This window comes from Lontra canadensis, unplaced genomic scaffold, assembly GCF_010015895.1.
Source record: "Lontra canadensis isolate GAN:19392208 unplaced genomic scaffold, GSC_riverotter_1.0 scaffold170, whole genome shotgun sequence".
Classification (NCBI taxonomy): Eukaryota; Metazoa; Chordata; class Mammalia; order Carnivora; family Mustelidae; genus Lontra; species Lontra canadensis.
This window is the reverse complement of record NW_022631164.1, coordinates 1,728,889-1,748,654: the sequence shown is the minus strand read 5'-3', so window position 1 is coordinate 1,748,654 and position 19,766 is coordinate 1,728,889. Positions and strand designations below refer to the sequence as shown.

The 19,766-nt window shown below is 42.8% G+C and overlaps 1 protein-coding gene across 4 annotated transcripts in view; it reads left to right on the top strand.

Annotated features, from left to right (window-relative positions):
* BABAM2 (BRISC and BRCA1 A complex member 2) overlaps nt 1-19,766 on the top strand; it is a 401,243-nt gene that overhangs the window by 248,500 nt on the left and 132,977 nt on the right. The window lies entirely within an intron of this gene.

Sequence of the window (19,766 nt, the reverse complement as noted above, 5' to 3'; positions counted from 1 at the left end):
ATATTTGGGTTTGTTTTTTTAAAGCCCTCCAACAGCTGTAGAAATAGAAGCTTCTTTATTCACAATCTTTAGTAGCCTTCTTCTGCTCAGCCACAAGTGTATGCGTAACCAGCACTGCTCTTACAGGTGATCGATGGTGACCTTGGTCTTACAAATAAAATGAAAAACAGTTTTTTAGATAACAGATTAAGAATTTGAAAAGAAGAGGATAGAAAATTTAATCATTTATTCATCAAACATTTGATTGATAGAGAGGGATTATCTCCTTAGAATATACTGTATTTTCATGCAGGCTGATGAGAAGCCGGGTGATTTATGCATCACTGTTCCTCATCTTCATAGTAAGATGACTGAGCTAAAGGGACTCAACTCAATACATGTAAAAATGCTTGGGAAAGATGGAAGAGGCCATGCAAAGCCTTGTGATTTCTTATTAAAAACAGCTCAATTCTATAAATATTTACTGGGAATCTAGAAAACAAATATTTGTGTACTAAGGAACAGGTGCTGGAGATACTGAGCTGTAGAGAGAAAGGTAGAAACAGTGGGAGGAACATAGAATTCATTTCATTTCTCCTGGGAGGAGAATGAGTGACGGAAACACTAACCATGTAGTTCCCCATACTAACCACCAGATGGGGCTGTCAGCCATAGGCAGCTCAGTTGCTCTTCCAGTGGGCTTCCTATTGGATAGTAAGGGGAGGAGGTCTGAAACTAGTTGCTGTACATACAGGTAATCCACGTCTAGAGGCACCTGTATGGTAGGCAAAATACTCCCTTTATTCTTTTTACCCCCTCTTTCTGAGAATAAAATCACAGTGATCTGATTAGATTTGTTTATGAAATGATGCCAGTTACTATTAGCTCTTTTCTGATGCTGACAAATTTAGTTTTGGGGCAAGTACAGATACATTTTTCTGAGCATATGTGTCCAGAGTTAAGAGAGAGAATGGGAAAACTTAATCCTGTTTTCTCTGCCTGTAATCTTGCCTTTCCAGTTAATTCCTCTTCCTCCAAGACTCAAATGTCCCCTCTTTTCCAAGACTTTCCTGATACCCTTTCACCAAGCAGAGTGAAGAATGCCCTGTTTCATAACCCTGCATGGCTGTTTATGCTCTGTTTTAGTTCTTACCTCACTGAATTATTTTTTTAACTGTTTTATCTCTGCCACTAATTAAGAGATTCTTGAGACCATATATAATTTCTATTTCTGTATGCACTTTGAGTATAAAACTGAGTGTAAAACCTGGCAGGTATTAGTCACAGAAGAAGCAAGTTTTAAATATTTGGGACCTATAGTTTTTATAGACTATCTAAAGAATATTAAATTATTAATAGTACCGAGAAGTCTTCCCCAGGATAATAAATAAGCTATCAAGAGTCAGCTTATAAAAGAATTGATTTTAGAAAACTTTTAGAAAGAAGCATTTATCTTAACATGAAAAGGGTTAGAGGCTTATTTCTCAGGGCCATGCAATACGAAAGGCTTATCTTACTTTAGGTCTGCTCCTAGTGCAGCAGATGTATGGAATTTTAAGACTTACTTGGAATTTTAATTTTGTGGCTTATTTGGAATGCATTTTTGTATTACTTTAATTGAAAAAAAAAAACGTCTTTTTCTTAAATGAGTTTAAGTAGTCTGGGGACATCTTTGAGTGGTAGGCCAAATTTGATTCTATATTGTAAATTTTTAAGAGGATCTTAATGGGAAAATGTGATTCACTCCAATCAATTCAAGTGATAGAAATCTGTTTCACAGCCAACTTTTCTTTAGAGTGAACTCTGTATTTCTCCTTAGAAAACAAACATATCTGCCTATAAGTTTTAGACTTCTGTGAGAATGAAAGTAGCTCTTTAACTTAAACTGTAAGACTTTTCCTTATAAAAATAACATCCCATTTATTTCCCTGTGTATGGAAAATTTCCATTTCTCTAATCTCGACTGGAAAAGTTTATCCAGGGCCATTTAGAAAACTAAAGAAAAAAGCATTTCATCATCTTCAGCAAACATTTATCAAGTGCCTGCTAGGAGAAGGTCATATTCCCAGTTTCTTGGAAAAACCCCACTATCCAATGGTGAGAGCCCCCTGGAAAAGCGCTTTGATCCTGGCACTCAGAGAAAAGGAGGCAGAGGAACTGCAGAACCTATTTTCAAAATGCACTCAGCTGTTTTGTTTTATACTGACCTGGAAACTTGGTTAGTCTATTTTATACCCATAGCATATATGGAACGACAGACTAGATGGTTGGTAGGCTGCCACGGATAGATGTGCTTTGATAGCAGCAAAAAAGACAGCTGTATGAAGAAGGAACGTATAAAATACAATATGCTGACTGACTTTCGCAGCCGTGGGTCCGCACCGTCCATAGAGTTTGTAGTCAAATCTATGCATTCTGTTAAGCAAATTATTTAAGGATGTGGGATGTGGCACCAGACAGGCCTGGGTTCTAGTCTCACATATACCACTTAGTGATGACACAATCATGAGCAATTTACCCGCCATTCAAACTGAGCTTTTCTTCCATGTCAAAAATACCAAGAAAACAATAAACAAACCAGAGAGATTATCTGTCACAAATACAAGAAAAGCTGACGTTTTTTTTCCCTGTGAGAATGGATCAGAAGAACACTTTGTCCTGTCGTAAAAGGATAAAGAATAATGCCGTTTCGTTTCCAAAAGAAGAAATAAAACCGCTAATGAATATGGAACATTCACCCTCACCTAATGATCCCCAAATTCAAAATCGAAACGACATAATACTTGTGTCAGCTTTAAAATCAGCAGGACAGTGAAACTGTCTGAATAAGCTCTAAATGGAGAAGCTCGGGGTGAAAAGACAGAGTGGAAAAACAGAGTCAGGAAAAACAGAGTGACTGCTTGTAGGAATGCTCACCATGGCAGGAAAGTTAAAACATGCAAGTGTACACAGTGTTCTCCCAATAAGGTAGCTCCCACTTTACGGCTCACGGTGGCCCTAATGCCATCTGGAGCAAAGGTGGTTTCTGGGAAGGGACCCCCTGTCACCATTCTGGATCTCTGTGCTACCACTCTGGTCCCCATAAGAACTTCCAGAAATAGTCCTCTCTTAGGACTGGCAGTTTTCACACTTGTGTTTGTATTCCCCATTCCTCAGCTCTTTCTGTTCTCCGTCTCTGCTATTTGGAAGCCGAATTCTTACTCTTTGAGCATCAGGCAAGGGCAGGGTAGCATGGTCGGAGCTCCGATCTCCCCTCCCGATCCGACTGGCCCCATGCACCTTGTGCTTGCTTCGCTGCTATTGCGTGACTTACGCTTTGAATTTTTACCCAGAGATTGTGGGAGGCTTTCTACATGGAAGAAAAAAATTAAAGTTGGCAGAGTAGGACATTTTTGTTTTTCCCCTTTAATGCCTTTGTCATTGCTTTCTCTGTTTCAAGTCATCACCTGTGCCTGAAGCTGTCTGGCAGCCTTAGTTCTGCTTTAGTTCATGCCTGGAAATCGAACAGGTATCGAGAGCAATTGTGGAGCTTTGGAATCATCAAGAAGATTCTCTTTGCATTTGAATGGCTGGAGGAGAAAGCATTTGATCTGAAATTCCTGTTTTCCGAGGAAACTGATCTGTTTGTGATGAGTTTGTGATAAAAAAAAAAAAATGCAGAATGGAGTTCTTTATTCATTTGGCCAACATCATTGGAGTGCCTGTCACACGCCAGGCACTCTCCAAACACTCTTGGGGTGGAGGGAGGGAGCTGTGGAATAAGGGTGAGGATGGCCAGCCTGAAGAAGAATGCAGTCTCCTGGTAGAGACAAGCAGAGAAGCTACCAGCTGGGACAAGGATGAAGTCCGTGCTGGAGGTGCGCGCACGGAACCAGAGGAAGCCAGCACAGAGCGCTGTGCATTCTGTCCACTGCGGGTCCGCGGGCTCACAGAAGGGGTGGTGAAGGAAGAGTGTAGTTTCTCCAGGGGGTGAAGGAGAGGACAGGTGTTCCAGGCAGACGGGACATGTGAATGAAGCCCAGAGGTGCGAGTGTGCCTGGTGTGGCGAGTGGGACCATGGGAGTGCTTCATCTGGAACATTCCTGGCTGCCGCGCAGTCGTGGGCTGGAATTCAGTTGGGTAGAAGGTAGCGATCCGGAAGGATTTCACATCATCCAGAAGGACAGAGCAGAAAATCATCAGGTTTTAGTGTGTTCTCCGTGGCTGGATCCTGTGCCGAGCTTATCGCGTACTCGGGTGAAGTGGACCCCCCGCTCCGGGGCCCCCCCGGGCCCCCAAGCTGGCTGTGTTCGCATCTCTCTTCACACATCATGTTGCGAGCAGCTCCCTGTTCCCTCAGCCTCCGTGCTGGGCTGCAGAGGCCGTGATTTGAAGGAGCCCACACCCGTGCACCCACGCGCCATTGCCACCCACACACAGTCACACAGATGTGCTCTTTTGTCTTTCCTTCCATTATTCCTCATAAAAAGTTGAGCCCCTGCGAGGCACCTTCTAAATATTCGATGGTTTTTGGGGGGCACAGGCACTAGCAGCTAGCACAAGCAAATATCACAAGCACATTTACCCAGAGAGCTGAATGAAGGGGACGTGGAAAGGGGCACAATAAATCACTTTCTTTAAAAAAGAAAAGGAGGTAGGTGGGACCTCCTAATGCAATAGTGTGGGCCAGTGAGCGAAGCCGGTGATTTGGTGGGGGTTGGAAAGTGACACTGGTGAAGCGGGGAGTCTGGAAAGTGGAGAGACTTGTGGTCTCCATGTGTCAGAATCGGGTACATGAAAGATTTCTACCATCCGTGGTTTGTTTGTTTGTGTTTTCCTTTAAACCTAATGTTATTTAGTCAGATTTTTGGAGACTACTACAATGTTCAAAGTATTAGTGTGGTTAATGGTGGTTTATGTTAATGGTGGTTTATAATCATGATGATCCCAAGTTTTCCAGCAGGGAAGAGCCAGGTTTTGAACAAAGTTCCCATTACAGGAGAAGCTCGTAACTGAGGAATTGTTTCAGACAGCTAGATGTCGGGGAATTATGGGTAGGCAGTTTCCTTTTTAAGTGGCTTATAAAGCATTTGAAAAATGCCATTGTGGGGCAGAGAGCACATGTCCAACCATTGTCCTTTTTTGGGGGAGGGACGCTAGTTGGCACATTCTTGTTTTAAATCGCCTGATCCCTTGGGCTTCTGTGTGCCTCTTCAGGTGCTGGGGTGGCTCCTGGGATTGAGGTCGGTGCTGGAGGAAGCCGGCCAGCTCTCTGGAGCAGATTTACAGCGCTGGTGGCTGGGGAGCTTGGGCGTGGGGATGGGGACCAGAGTTGGGCTGGGAGTTGGTGGAAAGCAAAAATTAGATGTGGATTTGATAAGGCGAAGCCATTTATTTCCCTCAAGCTGGGGGAGTCTTTGATTTGGCCCAGCCAACCTCCCAAAGTGTCTCAAAGGGCCTTCTTCCTTTTATTCTAGAACTGCCCAGAACTGAGACCCTCCTACTTTCCAAGCAAGTGTTAGCCAGAGCTCTGTGGCAGACCTGCCCAGGATCCTCTCCTGAAACCCTCGTGAGCCAGACTGAGCCCTGCATTCAGAGTATAAAAGGGAACACAAGTGGGTGTGTCCTTTTTGGCACTGGTCCCCCTCCAGTTTGTTCTTTTGCGGTCAGAGAATCCTGCACAGCAGTTACTCAACGTCAGGCTGGCACAGCTGCAGCTGATGTTGAGTGAGGTACTGTTTCCATTTTGCAATTGGGGTAAACTGAGGGACGAGATCTGTAATTACTTGATTTCAAGCCCCACATAGACTCTGCTAGAACCAGGACCAAACTTTTGGACATCCTTATCTTTGCTTTCAATTTCAGGCGTAGTTCACTAGGATGATACTGTTTCCTGTACCCTTAATTAGCATAAGTTTAAATCTCAGCCACTGCGGCCATCTCTTCAGAACAGTTACTAATTCCTAAAGCAAGCACCAGCCCAAGTGAAGCCTTTTGAACTTAACGGTCAAGTGCCTAGAAGTTGCAGTTGTTTAAACAGAAATTATTTAGAGATTCGAAATGTCACACTTTTGCCTTTTTTCATGCTCCCTTTAGTAGGTGTTCAGGCCCAGATGAAGAATGTATCATCCTTGGGCTCTGAGTGCATGACTCATGCCAGGGCTGTAAAGATCAAGGGCACTTGACATGTCCTCCACTTTCTGCAGAAGGACACCCTGTGAGAACCTGGGACTTGCATCGTGGTTAAAGAGTAGACTCCAGAGGCTGCCGGAACTGGGTTTGAATCCCGCCTGAGATCCTTATGAGCTTGGGAATACCAGACAGGTTCTTTAAGCTCTCTGTGTATCGCTTTTGTCCCCCGAGAACGGTTGTGAGGACCCCGGGAGTTACAGCTAGTGTCACACTGAGCATGGCTGCTGGTGGACTTTGCTCTGCGAGGGGACCGGGAGCTGTGCCTGGGCCGGCCTCCTTGGGGCCAGGCTGCTCATGGGGGCTGTGACGCACGTTCTTCATCTCGCTTTCCCCACCACGCAGCCAGGTAATCCTCTCCCTTCCACGACTAGAACAGTGTTAGTCAAACATGTGATTGTGAAGCATCTTGACTGAATATGACACTGCATCGGTGACATTTTGATAGCTGTCATTGCATGGTTTAGTTCCAGCATCTTTCAGCACTTTCAGAAGCATCAACCTTTACATGTTGGGACTTCTCCAGCAGCAATTATAGCCACAAATGAAGAAAAGCTATACACGTTCCCATCAAATATCATTGAGATTTGTGTCACAGGCCTCGAGTGACAAAGACTTATTTAGCTGCTAGATGTCAGCTCTTTTTTTCCTTCAGATAAAATTAAACTGTGGGGCAACCATTCAATCCATGAGAATAAATTGCCTTTTCAGTCACAATTCTGTGGAGAGTCAGGACTGGTACCAAATAGCTTTACTTATGTGGATTTTTGTTATTGTGAGTATGTGGACAGATAGAGTGGGATGCCCCAAAGAAAGGATGTCAGAATTGTGTTTTTGACCAGCTTCTGGCATTTTCCTGTGGTGAAATCCTTGCTCTTACGCGTGAGTCTTCTCAGCCTGTAGCTGCTCTGCTTTCTCAGTGACCTTCATCTGAATGTGAAGCTCTGAGCGCCAGTCTTTGTTCCAGCCAACTCAGTAGGTGGACCGGGATAAGATTTATAATTAGTTTCCTTGATGGCCCCAACTGGCTACTCTGAAAACAGTTGCATTAAATGTGGCCTCTTGTGTTAACACAGGGTAAGTCAGTGGCTAGCTATCTGGGGGGCTTTAGAGATGCAAAGAGCTGTATGCCCCTGGGAGAGAAAGAACATTTTTCTGGACTTGGGTCAGGTGACAGAAAATGTAGCTCTGGAAAATAATCACCCATGACTTAGATGATCAAGGCACCCCTTATGTCGACTTACAGTCCTTGTGTAGATCACACAGAGCTAGGAGCAGAGGTCTAGGAAAGGCACGTAAGGCCATCACCCCTGCCTGATAGTCAGTCAGGTGCCATATTTAGACATTAATGTTGTGAGAAGAGTGAAACAGTGACACTGCTGGGCCTTCGAAAGGGAAAAGGGAAGTGAATCAGAGAGCAGAGCAAGAGGAGTTTTGCCCACAGCCAGAAAGATGATGGCAGGAGAGGCAGAGACTGTCTCCACCCGACACAGCGTGCTCGGTGGAACTTGGGGTGGATGGGTTGGGCTGATGGAACTGGCCAGAGGGCCCTCAAGTGGACCCACGGCCCAAGGCTCTAAAGGGAGGTGATCTGGAGCCATGAGAAGGAGAATGGAGGCCACCTGTCCCTTGGAGTATTTCCCTCAGGGAAACTGCCCACTGAAAATTGCTAGGTCATTTGCACCTAGTTTCACCTCTAGGCCCACAGCTGCTCATGTCTCCTCAGTCAGGGAGGCCCAGGGCTGGAGCAGAATTTTCCCTGGAGATCTCCTCTCAACAGGAAAGCCTAGACTCAGTGACCGATTGTGGGGACACATCTGGTACAAGGAAACAGACGCTTTCAACTTAGCGGACCACATATCTTGATACCAGGGATCATAGGGATGGAAAACAAATGCAAATCCCTCTCCATGTGACAAGTCTGGTGGCTTCACGCAAGCAGTAAAGTTACAGTGTTGGTGGAAACGTGGCTAATAGAGCAGGGCGGTTCTGCCCGGACGGACAGTTGGTATTAACTCTTCTCACACGTGTGGTTCTCCTTGTGTCAAACAGTGCACAGAGAGTTACCTCTGACAGCCCCGACTGGAGTTTGAGCAGCATGTCCGGCCCGGAGCAGGCCTCTCTCTGGGCCGCCCTGTGGGCCGCCTGTGCTCTGGGAGCACAGATAGAAACCTCGGGCACATGAGGACACGCACAGGCTAAGGAGCCTGTCAGGGGCTCTGTCATGTTCCGAACGAACAGATGTTTATCCCACAACATTTTTCTTCTTGGGGTTTGTCCAATGCATTAAAAAAAAAAAAAAAAAGAACTGTTTACACTAATTATTCCCTTTTGCTGCCTGTGCTTGTTTTGCTTTGCTCTTTTCTTTTTTTCCCATACATTAAGGACTATTCGTGTGAGGAAATTCTGCCCAGCTGCTTTCTGGAACAGGCCATCCCATAGCTTAAACCAGGAACCCTTTGTTCTTGGATCAGAGCAGAGCTCAGGCTGCCTTGTCACGTGGATCTTGGTGCTTCTTCCCTGCAGTTTACAGACTTTTTAGAATCCATTTCCTTTCTACCCCAAAGATGATCAGCTTCCATAACTTTCCTGAGCATAAGTAATTCCAGATCCCTTCCCTGTTGCAGGTTTTCTCCTGTGGCTCGGTCAGTACTTTATTCTGTCCTTTATTAAGCACATAACCAAGTTTCTGAATACCATGGCTCTGTACTAGGTTTTAAAAAAGAAATGGAGTTCTTTTCTATGCATTGGTTTGTTTGTATTTCCATTTACTTATTTCCTTTATTCAAATATATATATATATATTTATATTTAGTTCCTACTATGTGCCAGGTCTCTGCTGGGTGCAGAGGAATCAGCAATGAGCAGAACGTGCATGGTCCTTGCCTCCAGGGAATAACCAGTATGGGGGGGGGGAGGGGAAGACATGTAAAGAATTAATTGCAATTCAGGGAGATACATGCTATAAAAGTAGGGTGCTCAAGGTTCTTTGAAGAGTGGGAGGAGTGTAATTGGCCCTGCCTCAGGCATCAAAAATAACTTCTTAGAGTACCTAACATGTGAGAGTACTCAGGCAGAGAGAACAGCAGATTCAGAGACAAGGAGGTATGAAAACGTGTTCAGAAAATTAGAGTTGGTTCAGTGGGCTCAGTGTCTAGAGTGCAGAGAGACAGAGAAGACAGAGCCAGAGAAATAAGATGGGCAGCCAAGTGGTGAGAGTCACGTGGCATGCCGCATTCAGAAATCTAGAGCTGGTCTTACGGAAGGTTGAGGTGGGGGACAGTGAAGGGCTTTTAAGCAGGGAAAATACACACACAATGTCATGAGCTGAATTGCGCTCCCCCAGAATTCATATGTTGAAGACCTCACCCCTAATATGTCAGAATGTGATTGTATTAAGAAATCGGGTTTTTAAAGAAGTTAATTCAGTTAAAATGAATCATTAGGATAGGCCAATCAAATATCACTATTGTCCTTATAAAAAAAAGGACGTGAGGACACAGACGCACCAGAGGGAAGACCAAATGGAGTCGGAGGGAGAAGAGGCCATCTACAAGCCAAGAAGAGAGGCTTCAGGAAAATGCCAGCCCTGCGGGCACCTTGATCTCAGACTTCTGTCCCCTAGAACTGTGAGAAAATGAAGTTCTATTGGTTAAGCCAATGATGAGTGAAATAATTTTAATGAGAATATTTAAGTAGCTTAACAGAGGAAAACATGTTTAAATAACATGTTTACTTAAACATGTTACTTAAACTTTAATCCTTTACTAAGGATCTCAGAAATGCATTTATTTATAAGTAATGCATATTATTCAGCTATTTTTATCTATTTGTTAAAACCAGCTTGCTAAGTCCCTTTGGTAGACAACGCTCTGTTGGCTGAGATTCAGTTACTCTCTATATATTCCACAGTAGTTAAACTGTAGCACCCATAAAAATGAAGAAGATAACATTGTTCAGATGCTGTTTTTCCTGCACTGTCATGTTTCTTCCCCATGAAGTGGGTACCATTAATATCCTCCTCATTGCCAATGGTGAAACAGAAGCTTAGAGAAGTTACTAATTTTCCTAAGACCACACAGCTCGTGAATGTCAGAGCCAAATGCTTCTATGTATCTGAATAAATGAGAGTTTTCATTAATACGTGGAAAAGACTTTCTTGGACCCCATCCGAGGACTTATTGTTACAGAAGAACTCAAGGAACCCAGTGCAGCACACTCACACCTAAGAGGTGTGCTTCTGTGAGCTGGACTTGGAAGATAGCTTTTGAGAAGGTCCAGCATGGAGTTAAACCATTTTAGTATGAAGGGCTGGAATTCCCATGTAGGTTGGATAAAATATATTCTTTCTATCTTTGGCTGGTATAAAAGTTGTCTCCTCTGTACCAAATTAAATAATTACACCAGAATTTGGTTTCCTTGGAAGGCCATCACTTGCAGGCCCGTGTAAGGGTAATCAGAGTACATTCAGTACTTTGTAAGCCATGGCCTGCTGCTTCTGGAAGTCTGCACATGGCTTGGTGTGGTATCTTGGGAGTTGGCCGGGTTTTGATCAGGTAATGATAACTCCTAGTGGCTATGAATTTTTTCCTTTCATTTATTTCTAATTCTGCCCCCTTTGGAGGTTTTGCAAGGTTTGGGGACATGCAAAAATGAAATGGTTTATGGCCCAAGGTCCTTATTACCTTTTTGTTCAGTGCATTGTTGACAGTTGTCAGTATATTTATGATTCTTGGAGGACAGGAAGTGTAGTCTCTGAGCAAGTTTCTAATCTCTGAAGCTAATATCTTGAATGGATTTAAACGACCTCTTTAAAAAAGTTGAATGGTTGGGACGCCTGGGTGGCTCAGTTGGTTAAGCGGCTGCCTTCAGCTCAGGTCATGATCCCAGAGTCCTGGGATCGAGTCCCACATCGGGCTCCTTGCTCAGCAGGGAGCCTGCTTCTCGCTCTGCCTCTGCCTGCCTCTCTATCTGCCTGTGCTCACTCTCACGCTCTCTCTCTGACAAAAAAAATAAATAAAATCTTAAAAAATAAATAAATAAATAAATAAGTTGAATGGCTTCAAGTCAGACCTGAAATAGAGACAGGAAGGTATTAGTATCTGCATATTTTTCTTCATGTCTTATCTTGGCGGAGATCTGGGAACTTCCCCTGTCGTCCAGGAGAGGTAGTCTCAGTTAGTTCTGTTCCCCAAATCAGTGAGTTCAACCAACCTAACAGCGACACTGTGGTATAGATTCTGAACAAACTGATGAAAGATTTAGCTTAACTCCAATGTGTGGGCTTCTTATTATTTTCCTACTCATGCTGAAGACCTGCCTAACTGTATTTTCTTACAGGTTTAAAAACCCTGGTAAGGATCATGGATCATTTTTTAAGGGCTCTTTGGAGCCTCATATTGAATGAAATAGTCTTTCAAGCTGTGGTAACAAAGTAAACCTGAAACCCATTATTACTATAATTATCATTGTAGGTGTCTTTGGTTGAGGGGGAAAAAATCACTTCTATTTTTAAAGACATTTTTATTTTAAGTGTGCCCAGTATCAATGACATTGTTGCTTGTTACCCATTCTGGAAGATAACTTGACAATATATGTTTAAAAACTGAAAAAATTCATACCTCCGGAATTAATACAGTTCTGACCTGGGTGGAGCCTTTTTTGCGTAAAGCATTTATTCACCTATCTTTATGATCTCTTCAAAGAAACAGTCTAAATGTCCAATAACAAGGGGTTAGATAAGTGTGTTATAACATATCAGTATAGCAGAATCCTGTCAGCCATTTAAAAAAATAATTAATGGCATGGAGATAGATTTCTAATGCAAGGCATCCAGAAGTTTCCACGCACTGTTAAGCTTTAATAACTTTAGAAGTATAAATGCTTCAAATTAAAAACAAAAACAAAAAAAATGATTTCAAAGTTTAATTGAAATTTCTTTTACATTTCAGTTTGTGAATTTGTGGTGATTTTTATTGTTTTGGTTTCAGTTAACATTTGTCAGAGAGACTGAAACAAAAAATTAAATTAAAAAATTGAAATTTTATAAGTAGTATGTATTTTATAATCATAAGCCCCAAAATTATAAAACATGATAAATAGGGGTGATAATTTATTAAAGCAGACTTTTAAAACAAGTTTGCTTGATTCTCGTTGTGTAAAAAAAATATATATACTTGTATGCATTGGAAATAAAAAAGAAAGGCTATACATCAGAATTAATAGTGGTATTCTCTGGGGGTGGTGGAATTATGAATTGTTTTAATTTTCCTCTGTGCTTTTCTCTATTTCTCAAGTTTTCTACAATGAACCTATACTACTTTCTATTCAGAAAAGTGTTATTTAAATACTTTAAAGAAGAGTCAGTATCTTGATTTCTCTGATACCCAGAGTATCACAACTATTGTGTATAAAGAGCTAGGAATATTAACACCATCCACCAATTGCCATTAAAGTAATGAACTATTAATGTTGTAAATAAAGAACAATTAAAATATAAGAAATATTCCCCCCTATAGCTACAAATTATGTTTCTATTTGGTAGTATCACAGTTTATAGAAGTTATTTTTAGATGTTTGTGAAATGCAACAGAATCCTATGAACGTCAACAGAATTCTGTAAATGTAAAAGGGAGACTAGAGAGCTTTTTCATCATTATTATTATTCTGTGCTTTATGGTTCTACATGATTAAACAAAGATTCATGAGTAGAAGCAATAAAGGAAAATAATTAATCTTGGTAAGACATTTATTTCTCCCTCACAATTTTAAAATATTTTAAGAGGAAAATCAAACAGGATATCCATTATAGGATATACAACTTAAAAAGACATTTAAGTGAAGTAAAAGGTATAAAAGGATATATAATGCAAAGTACATTCGTACAACCCCAGATCCCCTAGATTTGTAGTCCCTGTCCCCCAAAGTAGCCAGTTGGCAAGTCTGTGTGTCCTTCAGGAATATGAAAGAGTATCAGAATGTATCCTGTCGCATGTATGGTATCAATCTAGATACAGTGTACTGTAGCCTTTTTTTTTTACTTAAAAATTTATCATGGAATTGTTTCATATCAAGCCAGGTAGGTCCACTGAATGGTTATAACATAATTCATTTAACCACACGCTTGTTGATGAATATATGAGTTTTTGTATTTGTTCTCCATCTTTTGCCACTATCACTGAACAGACATGTCTTTGTGTTTCCGCTGAGCATTGCTGTTGCAGTTGTCACGTCTGTCAGATGATCAGAGGTGGTGGTGGGACTCTGAGATTCCTAGAGTACTTGCTAGTTTCCAAAGCTTTTCTTTTGTATTACCTTATTTGCCTCCCTTGCTGGCCTTCACAAATGGCTAGTTCTCCACAGTTGGAGGTGATCAAGCATCAGATGCATTTGCAAGGTCACTGTAGAGACTGGGTCACTCGCTGAATGGTCACGGTGCCTTCTGGCCAGGTTGCAAAGAGGTGAGGCAGTCCATTCCTGCTTTCCCGTCCCATAGGTCTTCACTTAATAGAGGCATATGTGTTTTGGCAGTTGGTGTTTTCTTGCCAATACTGACTGAAGACAGGGGAAGAGGGGGGAAATCTCATTGTATTCTAATTGTTTCTCATGTCTAGTGCTCTATGCTTAGTATATATTTTTTTAAGATTTTATTTTATTTGAGAGAGAGAGAGTGAGAGAGAACATGAGAGGGGAGAAGGTCAGAGGGAGAAGGAGACTCCCCATGGAGCTGGGAGCCCAATGAAGGACTCGATCCTGGGACTCTGGGATCATAACCTTGGCCGAAGGCAGTCACTTAACCAACTGAGCCACCTAGGCACCCTCTATGCTCAGTTTTAATTGGACTGCTGTGGTTGAGAATTTCATTTACCCCTTGCTTGGGGTGCTTCTCCATTCCATATTAATTAATAAATTATGTCATTGATACTGTAGCTGGCTCTCGTGGGGCATTGTTTGCAGCACCCAGACTGTTCACTGGTTTTTAAGAGGCATGTCAGAAAAAAACTATAGATTAGGACCTCGTCTTCTTCAGATTTTAGAGTTAATTTTATTTTCTTCTCTTCAGCTGACTTAGAAACAATGGCTACTTGATATTTGTGTGTGTGGATAATTTTAGAACAAAGGACTTCCTTAACACATATGCTCTTCAGAGTTTAGTTCAGAGATGTGATCAAAAAGGGAATGGAGGGGCGCCTGGGTGGCTTGGTCATTAGGCTTCTGCCTTTGGCTTGGGTCATGATTCTAAGGTCCTGGGTTCGAGTCCTGCATCAGGCTCTGTGCTCTGCAGGAAGCCTGCTTCTCCCTTTCCCACGCCCCTTGCTTATGTTCCCTCTCTCGCTCTGTCTCTCTCTGTCAAATAAATAAAAATCTTTATTTAAAAAAAAAAAAGGGAATGGAAAAGTCACCGAAACTCAGGGCATGAAACACTGTTAAAGATTACCTACCTCTTCATGTTTGTTTTGTTTCGAGTTGTGTGTTGACAGTATCCAGCATACTACCCTTAATGGAATTGACCATTCTTTTTTCCTTGGCATCTCACATATGTTTGCTTCAGGTTTTGGAGAACAGCGTCTGTGATAATCTGCCTGGGTCTGTTTTCCCGACTTCTAAATGCTTGATAGTCATTGTGTCAGCTTTTCTTTTCAAAAAGACAAAAACAGGCCTTATAAGAATTTGGAGGATCTCCTCCGAATGGTTACAGACCAGGGAGGATGCAGCGGTGTTTCGTGGCCTCCACCCACATTTAGACCCAGCCCACCTGCACCACCTATGTCTGCTTCCCTGTTCTGCTTCAGTGGCTCCTTTGGAAAGGAGGAACACTGGAAGAGGACCAGGCCAGAAGTCCGGGGCTGTGGCGCTCTGCTTTGACATGCCCTTTTTCCCCCAGGATATCCTGGGTCTGTTCTTTCTATCAGCTTATACTTGCTTGCAAAGAGAACCTAGTCTCAGCGAGATGTGGCTGTCCTCAGAGTACTCTAGCTATGTGCGTGCGTGCGTGTGTGCGTGCGTGTGTATGTATGTGTTGTGGCGATGGATAAGTGTTCCTGTACTTTCTTACTGAGTAGAAGAAGAAATTAAGCTTTAAGTACTATCAACAGAGCATTCCAAGTGTGTTTTCTGGGACTTGACACTTTAAAGCAACTTTTAAAATGTAGAACCTCATGTATTAGCTTGGGTCGCCATAACAAAATGCCCAAGAGTGGGTGACTTAAACATCAGAAATTAATTTCTCACAGTTCTGGAGGCTGGGAAGTCCAAGTTCAGTGTGGCCGGTTTCCGGTAAGACTCTTCCTGGCTTGCAAATGGCTGCCTCCTTGCTGTCTTCCTCAGATGGCAGAGAGAGCAAGCAGGCTCTCCAGATCTCCGTTTTAGGGCACTAATCTCACTGGATGTGGGCCTTGCCCTCATGACTTCATCTCATCTCATTACCTCCCAAAGACCCCATCTGAGATACCATTACATTGAGAATTGGAGCTTCAACACATGACTTTGAGGGGGACAAAGACATTTGGTTCCTGCCTGGGTTCGCCTTGTGAGGTCTGCCCTAGTACAGGTTATCATTGACATATTACAAGGCCCTCATTGAGCAGAAACTAATGATATATAAGTATGTGACTCTGTTTACTCTTACCCCCTCTGGTGTGTACAATTCCCAAGCCCCTAGGCCTCAAAAGACCTCAGGTAAGGACCAGGTAGGATACCAAATCCCCCACATCCAAACAGCCCCAGGAAGGGGTGAGATTTTTTTTTTTTTTTTTTGGAATTAGCTGTCTGAGATGTTCTAGGGTTCAGAGCAGTGGAAGGGTGTGCTTGAATCCTGAAAAGCAGCCCCAGTGACCCCGCACAGCTCCCATGATCTGGCTCTCCCGGGTTCTTGAGTGCAGAAGAGAACGAGGCTTTTGGATCGCGCTGAGTGTGGCTTTAACGTGTGCTACTGGAACTGCATGACTTCATGCTGGGACCACAGCGTCCCTGATCTTTTCTTGCTGATTTTAGATTTCTAACTCAGGTCTAGTTGTTGGATTGACATGATACTGTCATTTCTGTTTGATTTATAAGTGCATCTCTTGATGATGTACTGCCAAGAAATCAATGACAGCTCTGTATTGCCAATGAAAATTTCTGGCAGCTGGAAGCATTCTGTGGTACAGGTTGGTACATGACCTTTTCGGTTTGCAAGTCTTGGATATAATCCAGGAGAAACACAAAATGAGGACAAGATTGAGAAATAGGATTTATAAAGGTTAAGAGAATTAGGAGGATGAAGAGGAAGATTAACTAGAAACTCCCTTATGCACAGGTATTTTCAGGGAAAAACACATAAATTATGAAGGGACAGGATCCCATGCTTTAGAGTAGAATGGTGTCTTCCAGCCAATTTGTCTGCGAAGCACCTCTCACCAAGGAGTTTTAATTTTCCCGTTACTCTTCACAACAAAATCAGAAATGTGGTTTTCCACAGGCCTGTGTTCCAAACCTTTGGCAAGGCCTGTTGACCCATTTATTCGTTCATTAAACAAGTATTTACTGGATACTTATTTTGTACCAGGCACTGAGATACAGCAGTGACCAGAATGGACAAAAATTCCTGTCCACACGGAGATTGCGCTCGAGCTGGGGGAGACGGACAATAAAATAAACAAGAATATGGAGAGAAAGCAGGGAAGTGGGACGTGGTGTGTGGGTGGGGGTGGCGGCACAAGGTGAAGTGGCTATTTTGGACAGGGTGGTCAGGGAAAACCTCCCTGAGAAAGTGACATTTGAGCAGAAGGAAGTAGAAAAGCGAGCCATGCCTATATTTAGGGGAGGAGAGTCAGCAAGCCTGGAGGCTGGGATAGGAGTTTACGAAAGGTGATCAGGGATCAGCAAGAGTCCCAGTATGGCTGGAGGAGAATATGTGCTGGGGGGGGGGGGAAGGAGGTGGAGGGGCAGGGGGGAAGGTGAATGATGTGATCTGTCATTTTAACAAGACGACTCTGACTACTATCCTGTGGATAGATGAGAGGGGCAAGGATGGAAGCCAGGAGACCAAGTACGAGGCTCCTGCAAAATCCAGGTGAAAGGTGATAGGAGCTTTAAGCAGAATGATAGCGGAAGTGATGATGAATGGCACGTGTGTGAGTATATTGAGGCAGTTGAAGATTTGCTGATGGACTGGATATGGAGTGAGAGTAGAACTAGGGTTAATTCCGGAGTTTTCATTTGGTTGGTTGGTTTTTATGTTCAACCAGAAGAATGGAGCTGTCCTTTACTGAAATAAGAAAACACTGTGAGTAAAGCAGGTTGGGGTGTGGGGCAGGGCTAGGGAAGATCGGACAGTAGGTTTTAGATGCATTAAGCTTGAGATGTCTATTAGCTCTCTGAGTGGATATGCCAGTTAGACAGTTGGATGTGTGAATCTGGAGCTCAAGGGAGAGGTCTGGCCCGGAGATACTTATCTTTGAGCATTGTTGGTAGGTAGGTACCATTTAAAGTCTTGACACTGGATGAGCTCACGTAGCCAGCAAGTGCAAGAGCTCCTACAGGAACCATCTCGGGCAAAGGTGAATGTCTAAGTCAGGGGCCAGCAGAATTCCACTCTAAAGGATCATATAGTCAGTACTTTATGTTTTGTGGGCCAGCTGGTTCAACTCTGCCAGTGTAGTGCAAAAGCAGACAGAGACAATGTATAAACGACTGAACATGGCTGTGTTCAGTAGAACTTCACAGACACAGGCAGTGGGCTGGATTTGACCCACAGGCCATCATTTGTCAGTCCTTAGTATGTTCCCACACTTGTCTCTGTGCCAAGACTTTTCCTGCTTTGTCTTACAGTGTTAGACTGCAGACTATAGACTTAGACAGTCTTTTATTCTAGGAGTCTGTTTTGATTAGCTAACCAAAGTGTATGATAGAACCAGTATATAGCCTAATATATTAAATTGTTCTGGCCTGAACCAGCCAGAGTAGTCCTAAATTTTAAGATTTTACTTTGCTTTCAATTCTATCTCTGACTATATTTTAACTCCTTTATATGAAGAGAATACATAATGATTACTGGAGATAGGAAGATGTGTGATCAACAGAGGTGAGTTACAGAAGAGGAAGCCCATGAACAGCAAGATAGATTGAGACTGCATATAAATAATAATTTTTTGATGGTGCCAGTTGTTAAATATTTTACCCAAGATAGTTCATGGGTTAACTACCTTAAAAGATGTTAGTTTTCTTTTGGTTTTTTTTTTTTAAAGGTTCTTTCTATAATTTGGGGGTAACTTGTGTTCATTTTATAATCTGAGGACAAAGACCTTAAATACATGGCACCGAGGTCTCTCTTTGTCCACTGATAATATTCGTTCACTTAGTAATACTCATCTAAGTTTCCTTCATGAGGTGTCTGGGCAGCTCAGGTGGGTTAAGTGTCTGCCTTCGGCTCAGGTCATGATCCTGGGGTCTTGGGATTGAGCCCCATGGCCATCAGGCTCTCTGCTCAGCGGAGAGCCTGCTTCTCCTTCTCCCTCTGCCCTTACCCCTCACTCATGCTCTTGAACTCTCTCAAAATAAATAAATAAAATCTTTAAAAAAAATGTTCCTTCATGTCTTTTCATGGCATAGTAGATCATTTCTTTTTAGTGTTAATAATATTCCATTGTCTGGACGGACCACTGTTTATCCATTCACCCACTGAAAAGCATCTTGGTTGCTTCCAAGTTCAGGCAGTTACGAATAAAGCTGATCTAGACAGCCATGTGCAGGTTTTTGTGTGGACATAAGTTTTCAGCTCTTCTGGGTAAATACCAGGGAGAATTGCTGCATCATGTGGTAATAGTATGATTAGCTTTGTAAGAGATTGCCTACCTCTTTTCCAGAGCAGCTGTCTTGTTTGCATTCCCACCAGAAATGACTGAGAGTTCCTGTTGCTCCACATCCTCCCCCGCATTTGGTGTTGTCAGTGCTCTGGATTTGGGGTCTTCTAATCTATCTGTTAAGGTCTTTGGCCTCCTTTTTAAATTTGGTTGTTTGCATAATCCTGTTGATTGGTCTTGGTTGCTGGGTTGGTTTAGGGGGCAGGATTAGGGATGTATTTCCAAAGAATTGTCATTGAAGTATAGAAGAGCCTTGTAACTATCTAAAGAACTTGGAGTAACAGTAATAGGTGTTGAGTAATACAAGTTTGCTCAGGGCAAAAACAGAGTCTGCTTCCGCAGCCTTGTGTCATTTTTGAGAAATCAGTCTATTAAGGTAGCTCTGACATAACTCTATTTATCACTATATATTGCTTGTCTAGACAATAATATGTATCTATTGATAGTCAGTATCTCAATATACTGATGCCAAGAATACAGTTCCCAAGGACTTTGAAGACCATCTGGATTGTTCTGGGGACTCTCCTTCTGGCCTCATTATTCTGGATCCTCGAATGGTCTGGTGATCCTGGAAACCTTAGAACCTCTTGTGAGCTGTTGAAGAAAGAGCCATTGTAAACCTGCTTTAAGTTGCATAACACCTTCTTTACTTCTCCATTCAGCCTTTTTTGTTCCATGCACAGTCTCAGGTGGTCTGGAGAAGGCCCCAAGATGTTGTCTCCGTTTCAGAGAGGTTGTCCTCCCAGAATCTGTCTCTCTTTACTTTGGGGGAAGGTG